Source organism: Symphodus melops (genome assembly GCF_947650265.1).
Source record: "Symphodus melops genome assembly, chromosome: 17".
Classification (NCBI taxonomy): domain Eukaryota; kingdom Metazoa; phylum Chordata; class Actinopteri; order Labriformes; family Labridae; genus Symphodus; species Symphodus melops.
In genome coordinates, this window is record NC_136707.1 from 22781137 (window position 1) to 22808328 (window position 27192).

A 27192-nucleotide genomic window follows, 5' to 3' on the forward strand; every position below is an offset into this window, starting at 1 on the left:
TTTCTGCTGCAGATTTGCCTGTTTGACCTGAAGTTCAGACCTTTCATTTTACATCAAACCAATCATACGTGCTCATGGATTATGAGGCCCATTCGCTATCAACAACCAAGAAGTGCTTGGAAATGCATCACGTCATGCCAAACATCTGTTTATTTCTCCCCTCAAAGCGCCTCATATTTATTGGCTAACTATCTCACCAGCCATCCGAGCAGTCGACAGCTCTGTCACTGGTTTTATTGCACTGAATTTGTTGCTGTGTCCACAGGCGTCTGTTCATAATGACGCGCAGCAATTAAAATGAGCCCAGAGTTGGTGAATTAGTCTGGCACGCCCCACGTCTCATTTCTACTTCAGTCTGATAAAAAATTTAGCAGAGTCTCTGAGCAGTGATTGGAAATAGCTATACAGTCGTATCTGGTGCGAAGGACTGCACTCGGAAAGCATCCAAGCAGCGACGCCGATTCTACTGGGAGCACTAATCCCCCAGAATCATAAGCACATTAGCTTTAGTGTGCAGAATTCGGAGAGCGCTGTAAACAGATGTCACATCTCTGCCAAGTCAACAATATTAAAAAAGCTTGAACATAGAAGTTGAAGCAGGTTCGGGCGGCGGAAGACGCTGCAGGAGAAGAAGAAGCAGAACCCCAAATCTGTGCAGAAATACACCAATTAGATCAACATTACAAAGGAGCATTCTTCAACAGCCGTTCAGCTCCTGCTGCTTGTACGATGACGACTGCATAATATTTATCTCTATAATGTTTGTTTTGCTGCTTTTTGAATGGGGCAGAATCTGTGTGTTTATGCAACAATCGAGCAAAGCTCTTTAAATCTTTCAACCACAAACAGTACGCAGAGGTGGGATTACAAAGATTGATTGGACTTATTGCAACCATGTTTTCAGTTGAAATTCAATGAGTAAATCACGATGCATGTTTAACAATCATTTGCTCTGTTCTTTTTGCAAAATGATTTTGGGGAGCAATGCCAATATAGTGTTACGCAGCCTCTACAGTGGACCATTCCTCATATTGCTAAGTTGTCCTTTTTGTATCATTTATTTCTCAGTGCTGTTGCTGAAACTGTAAGTTTATGATTTGGACACATTTAGACCCAAAATATATAATACGACATTGAGGGGCGAAAAACACATACGATCTTGACTCTGAACTAAACAAAAAGACCACTAAAATGCGTGCCTTGGATCCACCCAGAAGGACAGGTTTAAATGACTCCATATTTGATTAATATGTTTGTTTAAAGATTAAAGGTCACATTTCATCATGTAACACTCATATATGCTCCTAGTCTGTCTACAAACCCCCCACCGATGAGAAAAGTCCATCCTCTCCGTCCTCTTCTGCCTGCTCCACTTTTCAGAAAATGTGTGCTCAAACAGGCCGTTTGGAGATGTTCCCTTCATGACATCACAAAGGGCAGTAGCCCCTCCCCCAGGTGGGTGACACTCCCACAGCTAGGTGTTTGTTCTGCCCTCTGAGTCTGCCTTCTCACCGTAAACAATAGGACATGGAGCGAGAAACCCCAGAGTACACCCGAGCCCTTCCAGAGAGGGGGCGTGGTCAGACACAGCTCATTTACATATTTAAAGCTACAGACACAGAAACAGCCTGTTCTGAGCAGGGCTGAAATAGAGGGGTTTATAGACATGATCAAATACAGGATCAGAGTGGATTTACAACAACACCCTTCACACACATGTTGAAGAGGAGCTCTGACACTGATTTACACTGAAGAGGAGGAGAATGTGTAACATTTAAAGTATTTATTTCACTATGTTTCTCCATCCTCTTCTTCATCTTCTTGTCTGAATCATCACCTGGTTGGAAATGTTGGGAGGGATGTAAAAGCTATGTTTGTCTCCTGACTCTTAAAAGTTACAATAACACAAATCAATGTAAAATAGATTACGAAAGAGAGGGTGTAATTGGATAATCAGGTTTCTAAATAGGCCCTGTGTTTGTTTTTTTAGCACTCCTCTAAAGGTTGTTGGTTGCAGATTTGCTAGCGGCACTGTTATTTTCCTTCTGTAATTGCTCATTGTCCAGAAATAAAAGACTGTTTGTGTGTTTGTTCCTGCAGGCAAACTGGGTTTACTACATGTTGACTGGGTTGTTCAAAGAAAACAGTCAACGTTGGAAGAAAAAAAATATGTCTATGAACCTCTCATTATAAGTAAATAGAAATAAAAAGAAGCAATTTTAGGGAATAAACAGAAGAAAGGTGGCAGGTAGACACTTCTGTTTGAAACAGTTTTGATACAAACGTTATGTCTTGTTTGTGTTTTAAGTCGAACACAGTGGAGCATTGTTCGTAGTTTCCAGCAAGCGTTTTCTCAACGCCAGAATTTTACACTTCAGTTCAGTTATTGAAAAGGGAACTGTTTTCATCTCTAATCGTTGTGGTGTAAACAAGATAAGATAAGATAATACATTATTCGTCTCGCAAGCGGAGAAATTTACAACGGTGTCACAATGTTGGAAAAAACAAAGAACAGGACTAACAAAAATGATTTATTAAAACACAAAATAGTAAAACGAGGCTTACTTGAAAAATTTCCAAACCAAAAAATATACAAAAAGGTAAAAAAAAAACCACTGAGAACCACAAGGAATCACAAGCATGTACACTAGGAAAATCTGACATCTGACATCAACTAACATTGGACAACTAACATGAGGAAAATTTGACCACAAGAAGGAACACTGAGACTAAAATAAGTGCATCACCATCAGATTCATGACGCGTGATCACAACGTGGTAGCAAGTATAATTATTTTATTTGTAAAAGTATATAAACTATGATCTGAAAAGTTCAGAACATAAAGGTACATATTATTAATATATATCAGCGTGCTGAGTAATGACGTCCAAAGAGAATTAATTTGTTTCTGACTGGACGTAAAGTGACTCACTTTCACTCTAAAACGACCTTTTCTGCTCGTTTTGTTACAGTTCTTCAAACCAGTACTCCTCTGCGTATCTCTCGGACACACTGTATATCGATTCATTTTATTAAGCAGTGACTCAAACGTGAATCCAGGCAGTGAGTCACGGCTCATAATAACAGAGATGGCGGTGACTGTCTGGGGCCCTGGTGAATGTTGTTTTGTTCATACGGCAGCCTGAAGGCCGACCTCCTATACTGACATGATATCATCGGTCAGCTGAAACTCGACACGTTCTCGACGGCTAAGTGACACGTGCTGACGCGTGTGACGCGGCTAATTGTTGTGTAGAAGTTCACAACACAGGAACGGATGCAACAACATCATTTTCCTCTCTCGCTGCTTTCCCCTTAATGATTTTATGAACCTCCTCTCGAAGGTTAGTCACCGGCGTGAGTATTGATTTGTTGACGGGGCTTCATCGCCATTACTTCTGCTTCATCAGTGCGGCAGTGAAGAATGAGACGGTTGCCATTTGTTTCAAGTGAACGAAGGGAACTGGCTCTGGTCAGTGAGCTGATTTATTTTGGTCTTTTAAATAAATAAAAGAAAAAAAAATCTTCTTAAACGTTTACATTTGTTAGAGACAATCTCATACCTTCAGTAACAAGGTATGAAAGAGTCATAATACCTTCTCTGCTTCTTTTGTTTATACCTTCATAATTAAGATCATAACTCATGTTCAACAATCTTCCTTACTTACTATAAATACACAGAAACTAGGAGGGCATTGAAGGCTAAGTCTTATTTAAAGGGGACATGTGATGGAAAAATCCGCTTGCACAGTGTTTTTGAACATTTATTTGGGTAACCTGAGTGTCTACAGACCCACAACATGTGAAATAAATCCATCCAGTTCTTTGTTTGTGGTCTGCATGAATCTTACAAAACAGAGAAAAATGTACCGTTTCAAATGTGCTCTCCTTGTGATGTCACAGTGGGATTCTGGTGAATGCCCCTCCCCTTGTATCTGCACCCATGAACTCCACCCCCAGTCTAGAGCAAAACTTTTGAGCAGATCCGCCATTTTTAATTCTTGCTACAGAGGAGCGATGTCTACCAGGAAAACTCGTAATAAACTTTAGAATTGGCGCTTCATGAAGAGCCATTCAAGTGCTGAAAGAGCGTGGGAAACTCTAAACTTACTGTCATTTTTAAACATTTTTACAACAACCATATGACAAAAAAAAAAAAAAGATGTCTCTTCTCACTTCCTTTCAAATCAGTCCTCTTTTCTCAGTTCAAAATAGGATCTACTATCATGTCTGTTGTAGGAAGGACGTATGTGAACGTTACTCAGTGGATTATTCTCATATGTGTTCAGCCTGTATGAGCAGCATCTCTGTGTCAGGGAGCAGGTGTGCTCTCCTCAAAGCAACATGTTCCATGAAGTGTGTGTGTGTGTGTGTGTGAGGGAGAGAAAGAGAGAGAGAGAAGGTGTTTTGTGCAACACACTTCAACAGTATCGTAGCAACATCTGAGTATCTGCACTACTCTTCAGAAGAGGCACATATACAGTAATATGCATCCATCTCTGCACATGTCGTCTTCTTTTTTTAACATCCCTGTCTTCCCCCCTTTTTCCACATTATTATTGTTTGGTTTGTGGGTAATGCTGTCAAACCTTCTGCACTGCTAAACTAGGGCACTGCCTGGCTGCCGGCAAATAAAAAAAAGAAAAAAAAAAGAGAGAGAATGTTGAGATACAGAGAAGAAGAGAGGAGAGGAGGCAGTGAGAAGGGAGGGAGGGAGGGGAACAGGAGGTGATGAAGACATTTCCTACCAGCAGAAACTAGTGGAGGAGCAGGTCATCCCCGGTCCTGATATGTCTCAGTGACCCACAGGTTAGTAATAATATCCCGTCACATCAGGCTGAGGAGCAAAGATGGACGGCTGGATAAAGGATCAGTTTGTGTAAAGGCTTGTCTGAGAAGAAAAGATGGACGCAGTCGTGATATTGTTTGTACTTTTTAAGCTGCTCAGACTTAAGACCATCAGCTCAGTGTCAGTGTGAAATGATCTTAATGCTAAGAGGCTGTTAAGAGGCTTTTCTGCTCATATTGTTTCATGTCAGTATCCTGCAGATTCAACTTAACGCTGTCTGCAGTTTGAACTCTTAAGCATGGTCCATGTATAACTGGGAGTTCACTACAACCCACTCAAAGACAACCCCGAGCCGTAAGATCATGACGTTCTCCTCCCAGTGTTGCAGCTCAGGTGGGACCCGAGGTCGTTCGTCATTGTCCTTGTTGTTGGCTCCAGCTCGGCCTATTCCCGTCAGCTCTGCTGGAGGTACAAATTAAAGAGCGAGACCCCCCCCCGACCTCCTCCCCATGTAACCTTATGTTTCCTTCGGTCACACTCGTGGAGGGCCAAATCTGAAAATGTGAGTATCAGTAGGTTATCCCTGCGTGATACTCCGCATGGTGTTAATGACTCAGACGTTTGTCTTCCATGCTGCCAAGCTTAGAATCTGTATTTCATATCAGGCCAATCATAACTCGTATTTCTACTGGTGGCAATTTACAGGTGAACTTAATAAACTGAGTAAGAACATTTTGCCGTCATATTTATTTGTTTTGCACAACAATCATGACCTGTTTCTAGACCTCGCCTTAATTAAAACCATTTCCTCATTATCATGTAAATTTCATCGTTCATTTGTGCTTCTTATTTTCCGAGTGTTTACACTCCTGTTAATTAAAATGTTAAATTCTGGACCCCAGGAATAAGAGGTGAGCTCTCCGGTGCAGCTTTAATGATGATCCTAACGAATAAACGTGTTAAACAGATGTGTCTGTTCTCGCAGCCTTTATGTTGGGATGGACATTAAGAAAATGCATCCACGAGAAGGCACCAGATGTGTATCGGGGGATGGAGCATAAATGAGCCTTCACCTCGACACTTAAACTTTGAAAATGAGAGCTTGTAAATGTGAGCAGGACATAAAAAGAGAAGAGCCGGATAACAGGGACAGAAGCTGATGAATTAATCTGCAACAGATTAAGTAATGAGTCTAAGAGACGGGAAACACAACGTGTGACAGACAGAGAACAAAAGAAAGACTGAGGTAAAGATTCATGATTTCTTTTGACTATTAGAAGATGTAAACCTGCGTTGAATAACGAGTGCGTGAGCAGTGGAAAAGGTGATGAGGCAGAGATATGTTTTCCCTCTTATCTTCTTATTCCTGACATCGACTAAACTCCACTGCTTTAATCATTTGTTTCTCTTTTAAGAGTTGCACCACAGAAGCTAAGGAGGCAAGTCAGAAAAAAACCCCACAGAGTGAAAGTGATGGAGAGAGAGAGAGAGAGAGAGAGAGAGAGAGAGAATGGAAATTAGAACACTTCAGTAGAGGAGAAAAAGACAGCGGGTGGGGGGACAGAAGAGCGTTAATGAAGAGATGTAATTATAGGGGGAAGTAGAGGAAATGAGGCTCTGATAAATAAGACTTCAAAAAAAAAAAAAAAAAAAAAAAAAGGCAGACAGGAGAAAGAGACGGAGAGAGGGAGGACGTGTGGACAACAACCAAACAAAATGATAAAGAGGTTTAGATTGGAGTTTTCAGACATTAAAGGCCACGTTGGCAGCCGAGCTCGACCAACTGTGGAGACAGCTCGTGTCAACAGATTCAAAACACACACACACACACACACACACACGCACACACACACACATAAGCTCTCAGATCCAAACTATCTCATTCCTTTCTAAAGAAAAAAGCTCGTCTGGGACACATGAGATGATTTACTCACATGCTCAGACTCAAGCTGCTCGTGCTCTGTGCAGGAGGCTGCTAATGGACGTTCACCTATGATGGCTTTCTCACCTGCATCCATAAGTCACTTAGTGCAGCTAAAGCACTCTGACCTGTGTCGACTCAGGAGTCTATAGTTATTTGAAATGTTTTAATTATAGGGCGTGAAAAAGAGCGGGAGGAGTGAAGAGGTCAATCATGGTGTGATGGTGTCTGCCGTCAAGTGCAGGTCAGGCGTTCAGTCCTGATGAGGCTGCAAAGGGCCATCATGAGTTAACCAGCGTGAAGTGATTAGCGTATAGTCGTAATGCACAGCTGCATAACCAGATGTGGCTGCCAAACGCAAAATGAGCTGCTAGGAAACCAGTTTCTGTATTTAGTGTGTACTGTGGATATTCAACAGAGCCTGTAAGTTGTTAATTGGTTCAATACTTTCGTATAAAACACTCAATATGTGGTCTGTGATGAATGCAAGGGATCGAGAGCTGGATATGTTGCATCTAATTTAGGCCTGGCTTTGACTAATTGGAGTTTTTGGCTTCTTGTTTACCATGAAACTGTGGAATGCTAATGAGGCTATAGCTTTCTATACTATACCACATCCAGCCAGCAGGGGGAGCGCTAAATCTTTGAGCTTCACTTAAGGCATGAAAGTCTGCCGTCTCTTTATTTATTCTGTCTATTGTTTCAAGCAGTTACAGGTCAGCATGTGGTGGACACTGTAGCTTCAGTGTTTAGCCAGCTCTGCATGTGGTGGACGCTGTAGCTTCAGTGTTTAGCCAGCTCTGCATGTGGTGGACGCTGTAGCTTCAGTGTTTAGCCAGCTCTGCATGTGGTGGACACTGTAGCTTCAGTGTTTAGCCAGCTCTGCATGTAGAGACACTGTAGCTTCAGTGTTTAGCCAGCTCTGCATGGTTCTGTAAAGCTTTCTGCGTTCTAACCTCTCTCCATGTTTCATCTCCAACATTGATCCTAGTTTGAGCGGCTTTCTGCTGCTGGAGCTTATTAGAAACATGCAGAGGCTTTTTAGCTCGGGTACAATCACTTCTATCTGAAGCAGTTCCACTGCCCGCTTCCATCGCTCCAACACCTGTTCACCTGATAACTGCTCTCATATCTGGCAAACCCAGGGGCGTCCAAAACGGCCTTCAAAGCCCCGCCTACCTTCTCTGGTCCAAGCAAATCCAGAGCATTCAGGAGCAGAATCTAAAGTTAGAAGGAGGACATACTGGCTGCTGCATTGTTGTCAGAGAAGCTTCAACACATCAGGTTTCCTTAATGTCTGATCAGAGAGTCATCAGAAGACTCAGCGTGGCTGAAACATTTCTTTAATGAAGTGTTAGTAATCTAGACGATAACATTAAATGAGCCAAATCTAAAAAAAAAATGATTTGAGAGAAAGCTGAAGAGAAAGGTTGAGAGCAGCGGACAGTAACGCCAAGAAACAGCAAAAACACTGCTAGCCCCTGAGGCTAACGTTAGCCAGCATATCTGTTGACAGAAAACTTACAGGTACAATCTCACATCCAGAGAACTTCCTGTCAACAACCTGTGTTGACAGCATCTCTGTGAAGATTTTCTCATCCAGCCTTGTTAAACATTCTGCTTCTCTAAAGCAACACTACAGCAGCTTGTAGCCCGTCTCTGTTTGTTAACATCTTCCAACGATTCGCTGGAATCTTACAGGAAATATGTGTGCTGGTACGCTGCTCACTTTTCTCGCCTGATTATCTCACTTATTTAGTTTTTTTAAAATTGTCAAAATCTCTTCTCTTGCACTAAAACATTTCTCTGTTTTTTTTCATATCCAAACTCTGTCCCCTTCCTGCCTCGCTCTCTTTCAGTCCACTCCATCCTTCTTCGACTTCCACTCGAACCGCACTCGAACTCCAACCACTCCTTCAGTTGACCGTTTCACCTCTCTGTCGTTCTCTGACTTCTTTCCTGCTCCCTTCGTTTCATGCCGTGGGTGCTCCCCTCTGAACAAGCACCCATTAGCCCTCAACTTGAAAGCAAACTCTTCAGTCTGACGTAAGCAGCCAAACACTGGGTTTCGACTTGAAAAAGGCTCTTCAGTCAAATTTAGTCCTGCAAAGTGCAAAACAGACAAAAACTCTGAGAAGCCTCTCGTAGATGCAAACAACAGATTTTTTTCTGGCTGAACAAACAAATCTGTGGCTGACATTGGCATCACCTCTGCATCTTTATCAAGTCTCTACACATGTTTCATGACTTTGGAAACACTAAAACTAGAGAAACCAAGCTGCTTTGAGGAGATGCATTAAGACATTTTAGACTGAAATGTGAGAGAACAAGCACATTAGGAGGCGTACGAGAGTATGGGAATAATGAAAGAAGTAAAAAAAGCGTGGGATTAGCACACATCCACGAGCACAAACAGAGTTTTATGCATTAAGGGAGATATATCAGAGTTAGGGGGGCTGCTAACAGGAAGCGCTCCTGAGCTAGTGGGCGGGAAGAGGGGCGGTGCCTTGTTCAAGGGCATCTCAGCAGGGCTCAGGAAGTGAACTGGCACCTCTCCAGCTACCAGACCAATTTGCAGAGTTGGTCTGCGCTGAGACCTGACCCGACGACCTTCTGGTTTCCAACCCCACTCCCTACAGATTGAGCTACTCAGTCAAGTCAAACAGCACTGAAGCTCTGTTGTGGTTAGCTCAGTGTTGATCTCGTCTGTGTGGAAAGTCCAACAGACTTTAAATGTTTGGATTTCAGGAGGCAGCAAAGGACAACAAAATCATCGTAATCCACTCCTGTTTTCTCACTCTGAGAGAACTACAGCTGAACTGATTCACTCCGACTTCACACACAGGGAAAGAGGACAAAATAATACAGGGGTAAGAGCACCCAGCAGTCTTCAAACACAGGTATCAGGTGCAATGATTTTAAAGCGAATTCCATCAATAGAGAAGAAGAGCACTATTGCACCCACAGGGTTCGTTTCTGTCTCTGCAGGTTTCACTTTGTGTGCTTAATCATGACGTTAGTGTAAGTTTAACACCACGTATCTTTCATCGCGTGTCATGTCATCTTTACTTCCATGCGTGTAACCCTGACTGAGTGGAGCGCAAACCTGTTTGGTTCAGTTGAATCGAACTCGAGTCCATTTGCCAAGTTATTGCGCTTCATTTGTGCGGGTGTGAAAGCTGTCAATCAAACCTTGGTGTCGAGCAAACAGCCGTGACGAAGAGGCGGGTTCTCTGACCGTGCCGTGTTTGTTTGCAGTCAGAACATGAAGCGAGCTCGATCTGAGCCAGCTGCAGGAAGCAGCCACTGTGTGTTAAAGACAGCTGGCAGACCCGACAGTCTGGGCGGATGAGCAGGTCCAGGACTGTCTTGATGAAGCGACTTCGACAACTCTTCCACATCAACACATGATTTGCACTTCTTTCATTCACACTCCTGAAGCCTCTTTGGTTAGCTCATCGCTTCATGTTGCACATAGAGTGACACAAAGTGACCGTGATCTTAAAAGCCTATAACTGTAACTATATGTTACATTAAAATAAGCAATGAGTAGGTTATTCTCATTTTTTCTAGTCCTTGACTAAAACAGCTTTAAACACATGGCCTTACATGGAGAGCTGCAGAAGTAGAAAAATTAGGTAGCCTAAAGAAAAGTAGTCAAGGAAACAGTGCTGAAAGAACACAGTGAAAAACATGGAGGAGAAACAAAGTGTTTGTGCTGAGGAGGTTTAGTGCTTGAAGAAAGCGAGAGAGTGTATGTGAAGGTGAGAAGGAGAGGGAGCGAGGGAGGAGGTGAGACAGGGAGAGCACGAGATGACACAGAGCAGCGTTGGGGAAAGTAAACAGCTGTTTTTTTTTTTTTGGAGTTGACTCAGGGAGACAGATAACAAACACGAGCCTCATTAGAACTGCCGTTGTCCCCTGGGCTGCTTTGGAAGTCTTAGAAGCAATCATTTTCACTTTCTCTACCTCTCTGGACCCGTCTCTCTCACCTCTCTGACAGCTCGCCGAGGATAAGACTCTGCGCCCGTAATTATGTCTGCCTCTTTTTTTTTTCTGTCTCTGTCTTCTCTCCCTGACACTCCTGCAGCAAGCCGCAGCAGGAGGTCCAATTTATGGAGGAGGTGGGGGGAATCAATGGGAGATGTTGAAGTGATAACAACGTCCAGCACTCTGTGCAACGATGCCAGAAGTGATGAGTTCAAATAAACTTCAGGTGAATCTACCTGTCCGTCCATCGTTCCGTCTGTCTGACTGCTGTATTCTACTCTCTCCTCCTCTCTCTCGTTCTCTTTCTCTTTGTGTCAGTGGGCGGTGGTATTTCTTGGCTATAATGATGTGTGCATGTAGACATCATTAAAGTGCAAACATAATGTATAAATAGTAAACTGTAAGTGTGATGTTTGCTTCACGAGAACTTACAAATGAGCTCGCAGTGTATAAAGTTTTCAAAAAGTCGTTTCCCGAGAGTTCACTGAGAAACCTATAGACCTGCATGTTCTTTAAAGTACACTTATATACTTTATAACATCACAAATTGGACTCTTCACAAACTACTTTGAACTATTCTGACTTTCATGATGCCTGTCTGGGAGATCTAGTGGAGATTAAAAAAACCTCCTTATTTATTTTATACTGGTGTAATTTCAGCAGCTGTCTCTTTAAGGACCTCCTCCCCACGTGCACACCTGATCTGATTGGCCAGCTCTGTTTGCAGTTAGGGGTGAAGTGAGCTTCCTGGGTGAGAAGAACATACAGGCGAACGATGAAGAAGCAGTTTTATTACAGTACGTGCATGAAGACTGAACCGTCCATGACCGTGCGCCGGGTGCACGATGAAAAACTTTTTTTTGTTCTTATTTATCTGGTTTTTTTTGTTTTTGGTTTTTTTTTCTTAGAATTAAGTCTGAATTGCGGTTTTTAAAGCTTTCTGTATTTAAATCAGGTTATTAAATGGTTAAACAACAGTCTGCTTGTTTGCAAAGGTTCATTTTCATGGTTAATAAATAAAGTCAGGGGCTGCAAAAAGTCCCCTCAAGGGCCGCGAATGGCCCCCGGGCCGCACTTTGGACACCCCTGGTTTCTGGTACACTTCCTTCGTAAAACAAAAGTTTGTTTTAAAGTTTACTTTGCAAAGTGAACTCTAGGCATCCTTCTTTATCGTCTCTATTCTCCTGCGCTCTACCTCTGCCCGTGGGCGGCGGTGTTTCTTGGCTGTAATGAATCCTACATGTAGACATATCAGCATATGGCCTGTGATCATACAGAACCGGAGTCTGGCTGCAAGAACAATGGCTCTGCTGTTAAGAACAATGGTTTCACGGCTGACAGCCACTGTAATGATCACTGCCACATTTTCACCGCTCTGCAAGCCAAGTGTGCCTCGCTTTCACCAATCCTACTTTTAGCGAAAGCGAACGCGAATAATTAAAGCAGCAAAGTTGAGTTTAGCTCGTGGGGCTTTTGTTGATCGACGATTTATTTTGTGCTCGAACCTTCTTAAAAAAAGAGAATAAATAACCCCAGGTTTAAAGACAGCAGAGAATGAACTCGATTGTTTGGTTGAGCCGTGCAGAGGTTCGTCACACTATCCGATTTTAGAAAAGTTATTAAGAGCAAAGCATCAGCGTCTGTGTGCGTACAAAGAGGAGAGGCGTTGACACGCTAAAGGATGAGCCTGAATTAAATATCCTGAGACAGAAGGCAACAACAGAAGCAACAATCACATGTCAGTCCATCAGCCAGACAGAGATACAACAACATCCATGCAGTCATGCTCTCTCTCTCTCTCTCTCTCTCATGCTATCAGAGCTAGCCGTATTTCTGTCCTGTACACGCCACCCTTCACTCCAGGTCTGCTGTCTAGAATCGATTGTTTTTTTTAAAAAAGTATGTGTTTCGAAAAAGGCCTTAGACCTGGATTCTTCGGGACGGGCGGAGGACCGCTCGTCTGCCACTCTCGCCTGGAGTCGGATTGTGCAGAAGAAGTCTGTGAGAAAATGAAAGCGTCGCTCGGCTCAGTTATTACCTCGGTAAACATTTTCTTGATGAGTTTATGTCCCTAGTTTGATGTCTTCACAGCAGGTTGTTAATTTTCTAAATTATCCCCTCCATTTAGAGTAGAACAGATGATCAGACAGGCTTTGCTTCAGGGTGCGTCTGCCTTGTGACTCATAGTTGATTACCACATCAATTACCGTTTAAACGTGGTTAATATCGGCTTCCGAGCAGCGTGATGGGAAAGAGCGCCTAACGTCTTCGAGCTTGGGAGCGGTGGATCACAAAATAAGGCGACATCACCGAGAACACTTCCACGTCCCAGGCCTCAGGAAAAGTAATGGAGAAGAAGAATAAAGTTGATTTATAATCACTGGATTTGTTAAAGTGGGAGCTTCAGGCTGTCACGTTACAAACTTCAAACACTCTCTCTCTCTCTCTCTCTCTCTCTCTCTCTTACAGCAGCTCACTTTTTGGCGTCAGTGTGTCTTTGAGGTGACCTTTGGAGCGGCACGCTGTTGGCTACGTACCTAGCGTAGCTCTCGTTCTAGGCTACCTAGATAATGTCACCCTGACATGCTTCCCAGTTTAAAATAACACAGGGCTAGGTCTCAGACGACACACGCCTCCTCATTTCGTGCTCCAGTTTTCTTCTTGGCAGTGCGTGTCTGCGTGTGTGTGTGTGTGTGTGTGTGTGTGTGTGTGTGTGTGTGTGTGTGTGTGTGTGTGTGTGTGTGTGTGTGTGTGTGTGTGTGTGTGTGTGTGTGTGTGTGTGTGTGTGTGTGTGTGTGTGTGTGTGTGAGCCTTTTAATTGAGACCCCATCAACCACACTTCCACACACACTCTGACCTAGTAATGACTTCCTGTAACTTTTTCTTGAAATAAAAAAAAATAAAAAAACTCTTAATCCCAAACTTTTTAATGACACTTTGGCTGATTTGAGTAAAAAAAAAAAGTCGTCAGCAGAGTGACATTAAAAAACAGCGCACGGAAATCCAGCATGAGCTGAAAGTCAGAACGGGGCGCCGGGGTTCAGTTCATCACAGAGCTCAGCACGTCCGCGTCAGCCTCTGAGAAACTGAGTACACACGAGTGGAGATGCTTGTTTGTTTACTGAGAACATCACAACTGCAGCCCGTCGGGTCGTCGTTTATTATTTAAGATTCTGCAAATATCAAGAGCAATCTTTTTCCAGAAATAACACCGACAGACATTCATTACATCTGAGCAGTTGTTCCATGTTTGCATAGTCTTCAGTTTGATTCTTCAAGTCAGCTCGGCATCATTTATATATGAGCAATTAGTCAGAGTAAGAAATGCATAATTATTAATTTAAGGACAAACGGCTGCTTGTGGTCTCCGTCAGCTGAGTATGACATCAGCAATGTGAATCTTTCATTGAAATGACTCATAAAGAAAACTCTGACGTCAAACTAACAAACCAAACTTCAACATCTTCATCTTCTTCTTCTTGATTGTTCAAACTAAATGGAAGGCCGGTTGAACTTCGATTTGTTTTCAACAACGTTCATGTTCACGCAATCCTGAAGCCGCTCGTCATCTCATCGTCGTCTCATCGTCGTGTCAGATTCAGGAAGCTTAAACTCCCTGAATCTGAACTACACCTCAGAATCTCTTCATGATCTGAGCAGCCCAAAAGTTCTCATCTTAAAATCGCCTCAGGAATAGGCGTCATTTGAGTCGAGGGAAGCCAGCGGTAAGCGTAACACAGAAGTCTGCGCAAGTCAAGGGGACGAATAAAGTTTTTTTGAATTGCACTGAATTGAAAGGAATTCATGCTGCGGGTTTGTAATCGGTGGAAAAGCATGCTGCGTCTGGTCTGTCCCCTTACAATGTTTTCATCACAGATCGATCACTTCTGATACGTTCAGGTACTCCGGGAATCTAGACGCTGATTTGCTTCGGTGACACAGCGGAAAGCAGATTTGTTGATCTATAATTAATAGTCAGCTGCTCTTTAATGCAGATATGTGTTTTTTTAGAGATGAATAAATCATAGTCAGAGTGGCGCTGATGGGAGCTGGCATGTCAGCACAGATTAGGTTCATCCTGCCTCTTTCCATCCAGACGCCAGAGCCTGCTGATATGTGATTGGTCAGCACAGCTCTGACTACAAACATACAACAAACTAAAAGCAGTGCACTTCCTGTGCTAAAGATCCGGACTCACAGGTGCAGATGCAACATGTTTATGCACAACCTGTGAGGAGAGTTTAAGCTTTAGCTAACCTTGGTGTGAGTTCGGCTCCTCTGCAGGGGCGGGATGTGCAGGAGTGTCTCATGGGAGCAGTTAATTAGCACAGGTGTTATCTAGCGGCTGATCGCTCTCCTTCCCTCTCTGTAGAAGACTGGACCTGACCCGCCTCCTTCACTCACTCACACACACACACACAGAGGCAAAGCTGGGAAGGCTGCAGCTGCATGCTGGAGGAGCACGCTGTGTCGGACGTGTGGAAAACTTGTCAGTGTTGTAAAATAGTTTCACTCATCATCAATCCAACAAAGGAGGCTCACATAAACCGGATTTGAGGGATATTTAATATCTCCTTGTGATTCTGTTCGTTACGTTTTTAACAATGGCCTCTCAGTGGATATCTTGATCTGCACCGGGGCGCCTCTGCAGCTCAGTCCGACGAGCAGACGCTTCATAAACGGAGGCGTCCATCCTTGATGTGTCGGTTGCAGGTTTGACTCCGTGCCAAGAGAACTGTGATGCAAGTCTACCTCACACTCTCGTGCCCAAATTTTCTCCCCCTCTTCAGCCGTCCTATCAACAAAGCCTTAAAATCACAAGACGAAAAAAACAGGGAATGACGACGAGCTGACCTGTGATTCTTATGAACATTAATTTAATTTACTACCTTTGTTGATAACCGTCACGCTGGGCAACGAAGGCGTTGTTTTCATGGAATATTTCTCCTTCAGAAAGTGGATTTTATGATAATGCATGCAGCTGTGTAGATCATGCTGTGCAGGTTCTCCATATATTGTGGGAACAAAGACTTAGTGGACATAACATTCATTCTCTGATCCCTGAATCTACGCCCCCATCACCCACCTACTTCATTCCGCTTTGTGAGAAAAGGCAAGCATTACGGCTTATATGGACCTCGAAACGTCTCTGCACTTATGAAATATACATGGCAGATACATAGTAAAAACTCACACTCTCACAGAAAGCTCTCCCTGCAGTGAGAAGAATCTGCACATGAAACAAACACTCACAGCGTGGCTCCCTAAAAAACTCCGCTCGGGAGGATTGTCTGAAAGACGCTTCGTTCCGTCTTTGCCTCGACCCTTCGACCATCTCTCAATCTATTTTTTAAGCTGCCCTGCAATTGTTGGTTGGTTGTTCTGGATTACATTTTTGCAGGCATACTGATCTGATTACAACACTAGATAGGTCAGCTTATGTAACATGTATGGCTAGCTGCATATGGGGGATGTCTCTCTCTCTCTCTCTCTCTCTCTCTTCCTCCCACAGTTCGTTCTCCTGTGTTCTCCCACTCCTTGTGCTCACACTCATAGTGAAACTTCTGACCAAACTGTGCATATAAATGAACACAGAGTCCGAACCTGCAGCTGCATCAGTTTGAATTCGAACGGCACACTTTAAAAGCAGGAGCGTCCTCTCTTTCTGTCGTCCCCCTTCCGCTTCGCAGCGTAAGGACGTCATGTGGGTGTCAGCGTGGATTAGCGTGGATAAACTCAGGCTCACACAACTTCCCACTCGTCTCTCGGACAAACGCACGTCTCAAACGCTCTTCATGTCTTTACGTCATGAACCGAGCTGCCAAAGCCATTATGTCTCCTCATGTCTTCTCTCCTCCTCTGACGTGTTTTCCCCTTTTGGATTGTTACCATTCAACCCCCCCCCCCCCATTATGTAACTTCTCTTCTCTAATTTAGGGCAGTGTGTGTGTGTGTGTGTATGTGTGTGTGTGTCAGTGTAATGAAGTTACACAGTATAGCTTGAAGACCATATTGGACTGTTTCTCCTTTCTGCAGAGTCGTATTAGACGTTCCAGTAATATTTGCACATTTGTGTTTATTTTTCTGTCACTGCCGAGGCACTGCTAATTATTTTATCACGACTGCTTCAAAAAGCAGCCGACCTGGCAGCCGGTTTAACATTTCAAAGAGTGAGAATAAGGAGACAATGTTGGGTGCCCGGAATAAAAGTGATGTAATGTTTAAAAAAAAAAAAAAAAAAGTAGACTTTAAGAAAGAGAAAGATAATTAGGTCAGCACAGCGTGTGACATAACGGGACACATTTCTGGAGTTTACTTTAAAATATCTCACTGTAATATGTTTCAGTCCAAGTGAGAGAGAGAGAGAGAGTGAGAGAGAGAGAGAGAGAGAGAGAGAGAGCGAGTTATCCTCTGTGTCATTGGGCATCTCTGCATGCATGCATCTGTGTGAGCCGTCTGTTCTGCGTTTGTGAATGCAGCCATGCACGCAGAGTACATTGCATGAGGCGATGAAGTAACAGAGACGTCTATAAATACACAAACAGAGCTGCACAGTGATGAAAAGCACTAAAAGAGAGACACAATCCCATCACTAACAAATCGTATCTCTTTTACCCTGTCCGTATGCCCCGATTCCCCCGAGACGCTTCCTATTGGTCGACACGCGGCTTTGAAGGAGAGATGACCAGTGATGTAACCTTATGTGAGCGGCATTAGTAATACTGCCACAGTGACACGAGAAGAAAGAAGCGTAGAAGTATTTTTGCACAACATTAAAGAGGACAGAGAGGACATGTCTGATCCCTGATAACTGGGAGGTGAAGTGAAGAACATGTCTCAGAGATGAAGGTGAGACAGATGTCAGCGCAGTCACATAGAACAGCGCTGTTTCTGCAAAAAAAAAAAAAAAACTCCTGCTTTTAATGATGGCGAATATTTTGAGAGTGTAAATATTTCATATGTTCTTAAGAGAAAGCTTTCACAGCTTGTCGGGAAGTGATGCACGTGCACACTGACCTGGTTAACTTAAGCAAGGCAAGTTAGGTCAAAGTAGGCCAGCGGTGAGAGCAGAGCAATCTGTTCTGTTGCTCTCGTCTCCGAGTGTCAGGTCTGTCAAACCACCAGCAGGCTCCCTGAAAGCCTCCTGATGCTTAAATGCTTTCAAATGCATTGTGGTTGACTTCTTATCATGCAGAGACCGGACATGTTTTTTTTGTTTTTTTGGCTTCCTTGAACTCGTCTTCTCAATTTGATTGAAATGAAAGCCTTGTTTCTGTCCCACTGTTGCTCTCGTCTGATCAGCACTGCAGATGCTCTTGAACAGGTTGCATGAGTGATAAAAGTGCGTGTGCGTGCGTCATGCTCCCTCTATATATTTGCAGCTCTGCTTCTCAGAAAAAGCTCAAATACAAGTGGATGGATGTGCACAAAAAAAACATCACTTCTATCGATCTATAAGATTTTAAAATCCAATGTTCTGAGAGGAAAAACAGACAGGTAGATGTGAGGGAGTCCTCCAGTCCTGTTCTGCTCACATACAGAGGCGATAGCGTGAAAGGGTTAACCTCATCTTACATCTGCACATCTTATCCTCCATCATCGTCTGATAGACGAGATGCGTCTCGGGGAACAGGTGGCAATTTTCTCAGTAATTCCGCTGAAGCCGGCGTGCGAGACAACTTCAAGCCGGTCGCTTCTTCTCGTGCAGCGTGCGTCTTCGTCATCGCTCGGTTCATGACTTCCCCCTCCGCTGAGTGACGCCTGTTTATCTGGAGTCCCAGCTCATAGGAGATGGAAGCTACACAGAAGCTTCCCTCAGGTGAAAAGCTTGAAGAGAAACATCATACCTGCAGCTTTGTTTGAAATGTAAGAGTCACGCTTTGGCAGGTGTTTCCTCAAGAGAAGAAAAAAAACTATTTTCAACATGTTTATCTGATTGAATGGAGGTTGGATCCATCGTTTCCGATGCTTGGAATCCAAACGCTCGAGCAGATTTGTAACTCAAGTTGAAACGTTTCATCTATATTTCATTATTAGCTGCATGTTTGTGCAAATATCTGTTTTTAGAGATAAATAAATGACAGTGAGCTGATTGGAGCCGGTGTGTCTTTAGTACGATTGTGTTCCACCTTCTGCAGCCTGCTGATACGTCTCTACAGCTTGGACTACAAACGAGCAGAATCCAGAGTCTACATCTGAACCATGCACAACATTCATTCTCCGTGTGCTCTTAGCGTGCTCTGATTAATGGGTTGGAGGTTATTCATAAGTTTGTGCTGTCAACACAGTTGGAATGCAGCTTCATTTGCATATTCGGTGCAAATAAAAGGCAAAACCAAATGAGCACAGGAGAAACAGGAGGGAAAACAAACAGCCGATAAAAAGGATGATTTTGACTGCAATCGTGGTTCCCAACGTAAATGTACTGCTAATTCAATGTGAGATAAAGCTGCAGTGACCCGTCCGCTTCATCCAATCAGAACAGCCACAAAGAACCATCCGGATCATTAGAGACGTAACGTGATTCAAGTTCTGCTTCATATCTGTCAAAGTAGGCGCCGAACTCATCAGTTAAACATGTCACACTTTTGATCAGACTCAAACTGTGAGGTAATTTAATGCTCCATTCCTTCTGCAGCGCACACACACACACACACACACACACACACACACACACTGACAGCACTCCAGACACGCTCCCTCACTCTTCGTGACACACAATTCTCTCTCTGTGAATCTCATCCGGACTCTTCTCCTCACATGCACAAGAAGTGCGTGCACACACTGCTTTGTCGTATCTCTCTTACACACACACACACACACACACACACACACACACACACACACCAAGACACAAACACACAAAAGTCTGAGTTCTCGGCTGCTTCCAAATCGATAATCCCATTATCGCTGAAAGGCTCTTTTATTTGTTGTGATTGAGTTTGGGGCGAGGAGGAGGAGGAGGAGGCTCATAATTAAAGCTGGATTTTCTGGAGTGATGGTTAAATGAGGAGGATCAGAATCTGAGCAGACACTCCAGCTGTGGCACATTGAAAGACGTAACGATTAAACCATCCGAGACTCAGCCGCTTCCCGTCCCCTCATCGCTTCGATTATCCGAACGGGGAAAAGGTGCGTGTCGGATCGTAAGACCTCGGGGTCAGTTTGAAGGAAAATGAGAGCTCGACGGCGGAGTCGCAACTTTCCATTGAGCTGAAATGATCTCCAAAACGTGCCGTGAACAGCCGGCGACGAGCACCCATCAGCTCCACCATGAAGACATTTAGACTGAGGACAAATACGCACAGCACTCACTGTCATTCATAAAAACACACACGCTGAATGAAACACATGCACCAGAGAATCACTTGTGTTGTCTGTGAAGCAGAACTCTGGAGTATCAAAGGAAAGCTCCTCACCTCAAGATACACCTTGACTTCCTTCCTGAATGCTAAATGGCTGTTGTATGGGGCAGCGCTAACAGGAGCGGTGTGTGTGTGTGTGTGTGTGTGTGTGTGTGTGTGTGTGTGTGTGTGTGTGTCCCAGGGTGGCTGTTCCCTCAGGCGAAGCTGTGACAGTGTGGTCTTCATTTGCATTCACACCACAGGCAATAACAGCACTATGCAAGTGAATCACTGTTTGCCAAGTGTGGCATCATGTGTTTAGCTGTACAGTAGGTGCAACACGCAATAACACTGCAAGACAGCAGCTCCTTCGCAGCGAACATCAGCAACGTACTTCACTAAGTTTTAATTGCAATGCCAACGAGGAAAAGTCCTCTCGTGTTTCGTTCCCTGCTGGGGACACAGGAGCGTCTTTCACACGTCGGTCTGCAGCTGAAATATTCCTCAATATTCCTTTTTGTTCCTTATTGATAGATGGGACAGAGTTCAGAGATGGAAATCAGGGAAGAGGAGGGATTGAAACCAGCGCACCGCCAGCGCCCCGGCAAAAGTTATATCAGGGGCCATCCGACCAGCGGGATGCGGTCAGATGGGGCCCCCTCAGGGAGGTTTCCTATCAATGCAAAATCTGCACATTTTGGGTTTCTGCTTTGGCCCAAAGTTTCTCAGCCCCCCTGCTGGTCTGGGGCCCCCCTGCTGGTCTGGGGCCCCCCTGCAGGTCTGGGGCCCCCCTGCAGGTCCTGCAACACCACTAACCAAGTTCCCTGTTAGTTAAGGCATGCACCTCAGAGTGGAGGCCTTTTCAGGATGCAGGACACGCTGCTCTCCCACGCTATAAGGAGAATAACTGTCTTCATCTTTATGCTACGTGTTGTGCAATAGAATCACAAAGAGCAGAGAACAACATGCTGCTAACGCAGCCCTTTTATTTGATGCACAAACCGTCTCTCTCTTATTCCACTTTAACTGCCGGCTCACCGTACAAAGTACAACGTGCAAGTCCTCCCTCACATAAAAGTTTCATATTGTTTTGATGCAAACACGGACTTGTAGTAGGAAGGATGGTGCCTGAGTGTTTCTTCTCCCCTCGGCGTCCCAAATGACCGAGTTCGATCTCCCATATAAGAAATGTGCAACACTTGAAAGCTGGGCTCGCCAGCAGAGAGCCCTGAAGGTAAACGTCTTCCGTTCGGGGCCTCAGCTTGTTGTTTTCAGCGCAGACATTACGGCTGAAGTAAAGAGACACAGGAGGACTTTTATGTCGGGAGCTTTGAGGACAAAAAGAGAGACTGACAGGAGAATATCAAACCTCTTTTTAAGTCATTGTGAAAGTGAAACTGTAGAAGGAACAGAAATAACTCTTACATGGCTTAAAGGCCGAGTGGGACTGCAGAGACGAACAAAAGCAGCAAATTTCTCAGTAACAACATCGAGGTGTGGTGAAAGCAAAAGCAGTAGAAACATTCACTCGATGTTAATGAAACTATGGCAGCACGCCACAGTCAAAGCTTCGTCCCTGTCTCTTTAGTTTGCTGCACTGTTTGTGTGAAAAGGCCACATCGCTCCACGAAGGAGCAAAAACACGTCTGACAGGGCGGCATCATTCCTGTGTCAGGAAGGATCCCCGAGCAAACACCCGACGTGTTTTTAGAGTGAACTTTATACCTTTCTGACGCGGCGAAGACAGTGATCTAACGATGTCGTCACAGCTCCGCCCTGCTCCGGGACACACCTCTAACTCACCTTGCAGTCACCTGTGGGCTGCATTGTTGTGTCGGCATGCTCTCATCTGTGATTTATATTTGACTGCATCGAGAATTCAGACTGAAATTGAATGAATTTCACTCCTTGCTTGTTTGTATTCAGCTGGTGTCCATTTAGTCATTTAATCCAAAGGAAGTAGTTCAGTGCATATAGAGTACAAAAAAAGACAAGGATGAATTAATGTGCTATCTGTCCTTGGTTGCTCATTAAAGTGTATTTACACCCAGTGTGGTATCGTCATGAATCACAGGCATCATTAGGTTTTCTGTAATGTCAAGTGGAAAAATGACTTCCAGGATTTTTTTTACGAGTGCAGCTGTCAGACTCCAAAAGCCTCTAGAGGTCGTTGTGCTTTTCTACCAGATTGGACCTGAGTGATTTGAAATGACTGACGGACTGTCGGGGCGGTCCCACAGGCCCAGTGGGCTAACAAGCCTTCATGAGGATTTACCCACACAGATGATTATATCACTGCTGGATGAGTCTGTGTGACCAACCTCGCTGAATCATTTACACATCAACCATCATCTTTTTACCCAGAATTACATCTGATTTCTTCATGTCCTGCATGTGTGTGCATGCACGCACCCACACAGCTCCCACACTTCAAGCAGGGTGACGCACTCTTTAAAGGTCCTGCAACACATGCTGTACTTTAACGAACAGTGAGGGACTTTTAATTTAAAAGGCTTTTTTCTCTCCTTTGAGTTGTTTTAAAAGTCACTTTGGTTCAATATTGTTCAATACCAGGTGATTTGATCAGTGTGAACGCAAAGGTATACTCATGCATACTCCAGTACAGTCTGAGGAGACATGAACACACCTGTGCTCAAAGGAGAAAGGGGGGGGGGGGGGGGGGGGGGGGAGTATTCTCTCGACATTTATTCAAAACGATTCAAAACTCGTGGTATCCACGCAGCGCGGCGCCCGTTTCATCCTCCGAGCTGCACGCTGAGATGACGGTCGCTGGTGATGTCTAAGAATTAACAAAAAACATCCACAGTTAGCTGGACGGACGGACTCACCCCACGAGTGGTTGCCATGGTTACTTCTTCCTCTTTTTGGTTTTTTTTTTTTTTTTGGCCGATTTGTAAACCAATTGTGCATACTGCCCCCTGTTGTGCTGGACAGTGTGTGTACTCGTGGCAGAATGATGTTGCCTATACGGGGAAGGTGGCGAAGTGGCGAGGGGGGGGGGGGGGGGGGCGGGGGAATCACGCTCTGGCATCGTACGAAACAAACGTTGCCATGGTATTCAAAAGCAGTTTTTTTTTTTTTTGTACTTTATTGAAATTGAAAGGCGACAGTATTTATCATAATACTAAACTGTAACGATGTGTCAGCGGCGATGGAGCGTGACATCCAGCGAAGCTACGTTCACCCTGATCGTGCTTTTCACTTTGTGTCAGCGCAGACTTCCCTTCAAACGCTCGCCTTCTTCCCTTCCTGCGTTTCACCCATTCGTGTGACAAAAGTAGTGAACGTAAAACAAACAGCAAGACGGAGCTGAAACTTCATTTCATGCACGAGATGTTATACAAAGACTCTGCATCACATTCCTCTTTCAGAGCAGCTGTTTTGTTTTTTGGTTTTCTGCTCGGGAGGCAGCGCGAGAACTGAGATGAAATAATTACAACAATTACTTCTTTTGCTGTATCTCTGCCTGACACACCGAACGCTCACACACGCACACACAAACAGAATATAATAGCTGTGGTGAGTGAAGCACCGTCAGCACTAATGACAGTGTTGCCAGTTAAATCAGTGCAATAAAAGCAGGGAAGACGGCGTAATGCACGCCTGTGGAGACGCTAACTGATGCTTTCAGTGCAGCGCTAAACTCTGCGCCTCGAGTCTCACACTGAAACACACACACACACACACACACACACGTGCAATTATAAACACGTGCCCGATCGTTGGCTCGTATGTGCAGATCAGACAGGCGTGTTTTAATCCTCCAGAAAACGCACAGAGTCGCTCGGATGTTGTGAGCTGATCACTTGAACTCTGGTCGTGTTCAGGAGTCATAATCTCCTACCTGCTTCCTCGCTCTGCGCACGCCGCACTTCTCCGTTCGTCTTTATCCCAGACACAGAGGAGCTCCTTCCTCTCGTGCGACCGCTCTGCTTGTATCCTCTTTGACGACGTCGTTGTCAGTGTGCGTGAGTCCAAGGTCGGTCGACGATGTGTCGTTTTGCTTTTATTGGACTTGCTAGAGGTCCTCCGATGTTCCAGTGTCCGGGGGCCTGGAGATAAATAGGATGATAAAATTACAAAAAGAGGGGTTAAAAAAATCATCGAAGAATTCAGTTATTTAGAGTATTTATCTCCCAAAGTGTTTTCGTTCCATTTCCTGATATAATTCATCATCATGAATGTAAGTGTGTAATATTGTGTCCAACTAAAAGCTCGAGTTAAATCAACTTTAACCAGCAGTCATTAGTTTTTATTCACTGCATGGAGCAACCCATTTAATTGGGTGTTTTTCTCTCATACAAAAGTATGAGCTCTTCAAATGTTCCTCATTGTCAGCAGAATAAAATATTATGTTGAGTTTAAAATAAAAATAAAAAACCTTACAGTTAATAATTTCTAAGTCTTCTGGAGAGGAGTCAGAAAACAGCAGCTGATGAGGCTTCACTCTGCGACAGGCTTTCAGAAGAACGAGCGGCAATGTGGGAGAGAGAGAGGAGACGACAGTCTGATGAGAGAGAGAAGGTGAGAAAGGACGAGCGAGAGAGAGAGAGAGAGAGGTTTTAGAAAATGGAATTTCTCTGCATCAGGACTTTGAAGTGAAATGAAAGCATGACGAAGTGTGACAATCTGCCATCGGTCTACGTCGGAGCAGAGAGACGACCTCGCAGCATCTCCTCTGACTTTATTCAGCTGTGTGACCTCGTGTGTCATTCAGCAGAAGAATGAACGTATGAGAAAATGATACATGGCTACATAGAGACGGCAACCATGGCCTCACTTTAAGACATGATTGACAGGTGTGTGTGATGTCATAGTTCGTCAGAAGGTTTAAAACCCGCCTCAGCTCTCAGCCTGTCTTTAGGTTGACTCAAAGTTAGTCTGAGGCAGCATTTCCAACATGGCGGCTGCTGCCGATGAGCCTCCGGAGCGCCCTGCAGGAACAGACGCTGACAGACCTTTCTACTCCCTTAGTTTTTAAAAGCTTTGTGGATGTCTCCGTCTGGTTCGCCTCGCAGCCTTCTCCGCTTCTGAGCGAGCGGCCATTTTAACTGGCCTTTCTCGCTCGCCATCCTCCAGGAGATGAGGGAAACCTCGTCCAGCGGCAGTGAAGCGCTTTGAGTGCCGGCAAGGATACAGTGCGTACAGGGAGCCAGGGAGGCGGCTGATTGGTGCTTTTGTCTCCAGGACGCACGGCAGTGATAGGTTCAGAGTCTTTCAAGGATACAGCAGCGAGAGACGACGTCGGGTTCGGGCATTCTTTGATAAAAGGAGCAACTTTACCTGTAGATGAACGTCACCTCTGCAGGAGGTGTAAGTGGCACTCGGTATAATGAGAGGCTGGATGTGTGACAGCAGGACGCCTGTCACAACACACCTCAGACCATCAGCACGCGCCTCACTGTCAATCGAGGAATATTTCAGCTGAGAAACTTCACATTCACGCCTCCCTCTTCTCTCTCTCTATTTGTCTCTCCTGTTCCTGCTGCCTCCCTCCCTCATGCTTTCGCCTTCTGCCTGACACATACCCGCACACCGACATACCCACACAGTCTAAATCAGTTAGGGAGAGCCCGGCCGGCTGCCCTGAACTGAGCCGAGCGTGACATCTCATTTCCTGCAGTAATACTCGGCTGATCCTGCTCCTCCTTTAGAGGTTCAGTAGAGAAAGGATGCTGCATTACACTTGATCATGGCCAGGCACAGTAAGTAGGCGTATGCATGTTAGAAAGACACGCGCCTCAAGACAACACACACACACACACACACACACACACACAAGCGCTCACTCTCATTCAAAAGCAAACCTGCAAGTGACATGAGTGCACACTGAGAGCGTGTCTTGCGTGCACCCTGCAGACGTTAAGCTAACAAATGGGCCTGCGCCGTGCAAACATCAACACAGGGTTACAACTGAGTGATCTGGAAACAGATTACAAGTGTCTCCCCAGAGTGCTCTCACGTGGAAAAAAATCATGACTAAAAAAAGCACAGTTGCAAAAAAAAAAAAAAAAAAACTCAGTTTGTTCAAGTGTTGTTTCACTGCTCGGTAAAAAACAGCTTCATAAAATAGCTGGTGATAATAAAAGGAGGCCTGCTTCTCCTTACTTGTTTGTCCTTTGACTTCCTCATGAAAACATGGACTTCCTGGGTTGTTGTCATCCTCAAGCACGGCGAGCTCTGCAGAAACACGCGTGTTGGACCTCCCAGCGTGAAGCCATCGTCTTCGTCATGGAAACCCTCGGGTCAGCTCGTCACCTCTTCCACACAAGATGTCAGAAACGTACGGCCTGATTTTTTTTCTGTTAAATGTGCCTTGGATGCAAACGCGCCCTGAAGGAGGAATTCTAATGTTTTGGATGAACCCTCTGACCTTTCACGTCGAGGCGGCGATTCCCAGCTGAAGCTGAGTAATCTGCTCTGAAACTGCCAGATTTTACAGAACAAAAATCTTTGACCTACTTTATACGCCACGTCCTTCTGATAAAAGCGTCTTTCTTGTCCCACTTTGATTGTATGACGACATGTGACATTAGCAGGACCTACTTTCCAACACTACTGATGCAGCAGATCTTTCCCAACTGTAACATTCTTCCTTTTTTGTCATCAGTATTATTCTGATGGCCCGAGGCTTTACCCGCATTGCTGCCTCTATTTTTCATGCAGTGAGACCAAACACTGGCCGGCAAATCAATTCATAATATCCAGGTTAGTGTGTCGAGATAAGATCCAAAAATAATTTTCCTGTACTCGAAGCGAAAAAGAAAGATATCATGTGTTCCCCCCTCTCGACAGCGTTCTCAATTATAGATGGACTCGGTGTTCTGTCTCAGCGCCCAGAGTGTCTTTATGATAGAAAGACGCTGCTGACAAACTCACATCCATTTTGACTCTAACTCCGACATGTTCCCATCACTTTTACATGTTTCGTTGGAGGACACGGGCCGAGCGGGACAGGGAGTTTGTTTGCTGTAATTGCATCCATTTTTCAGAGTGGACACCTGCGCGACAATGCACAAAAGGTGTTAATATCCTTTCATCTTATTTATCTCCTGCTGCATATGTTCACTGTATCTCTCCTCCTGTGATTCTCTCTCTCTCTCTCCCACTCATAATCACATCAAAG

General features: G+C 44.6%; 1 protein-coding gene across 1 annotated transcript in view; it reads right to left on the minus strand.

Moving 5' to 3' along the window:
- The window catches only part of elfn2b (extracellular leucine-rich repeat and fibronectin type III domain containing 2b), a 60507-nt gene that overhangs the window by 17851 nt on the left and 15464 nt on the right, over nt 1-27192 (minus strand). The window contains exon 2 of the mRNA XM_079367023.1: nt 23911-24118. The gene's annotated coding sequence lies outside the window, so the exon portion shown is untranslated. The remainder of the gene's footprint in view (nt 1-23910; nt 24119-27192) is intronic.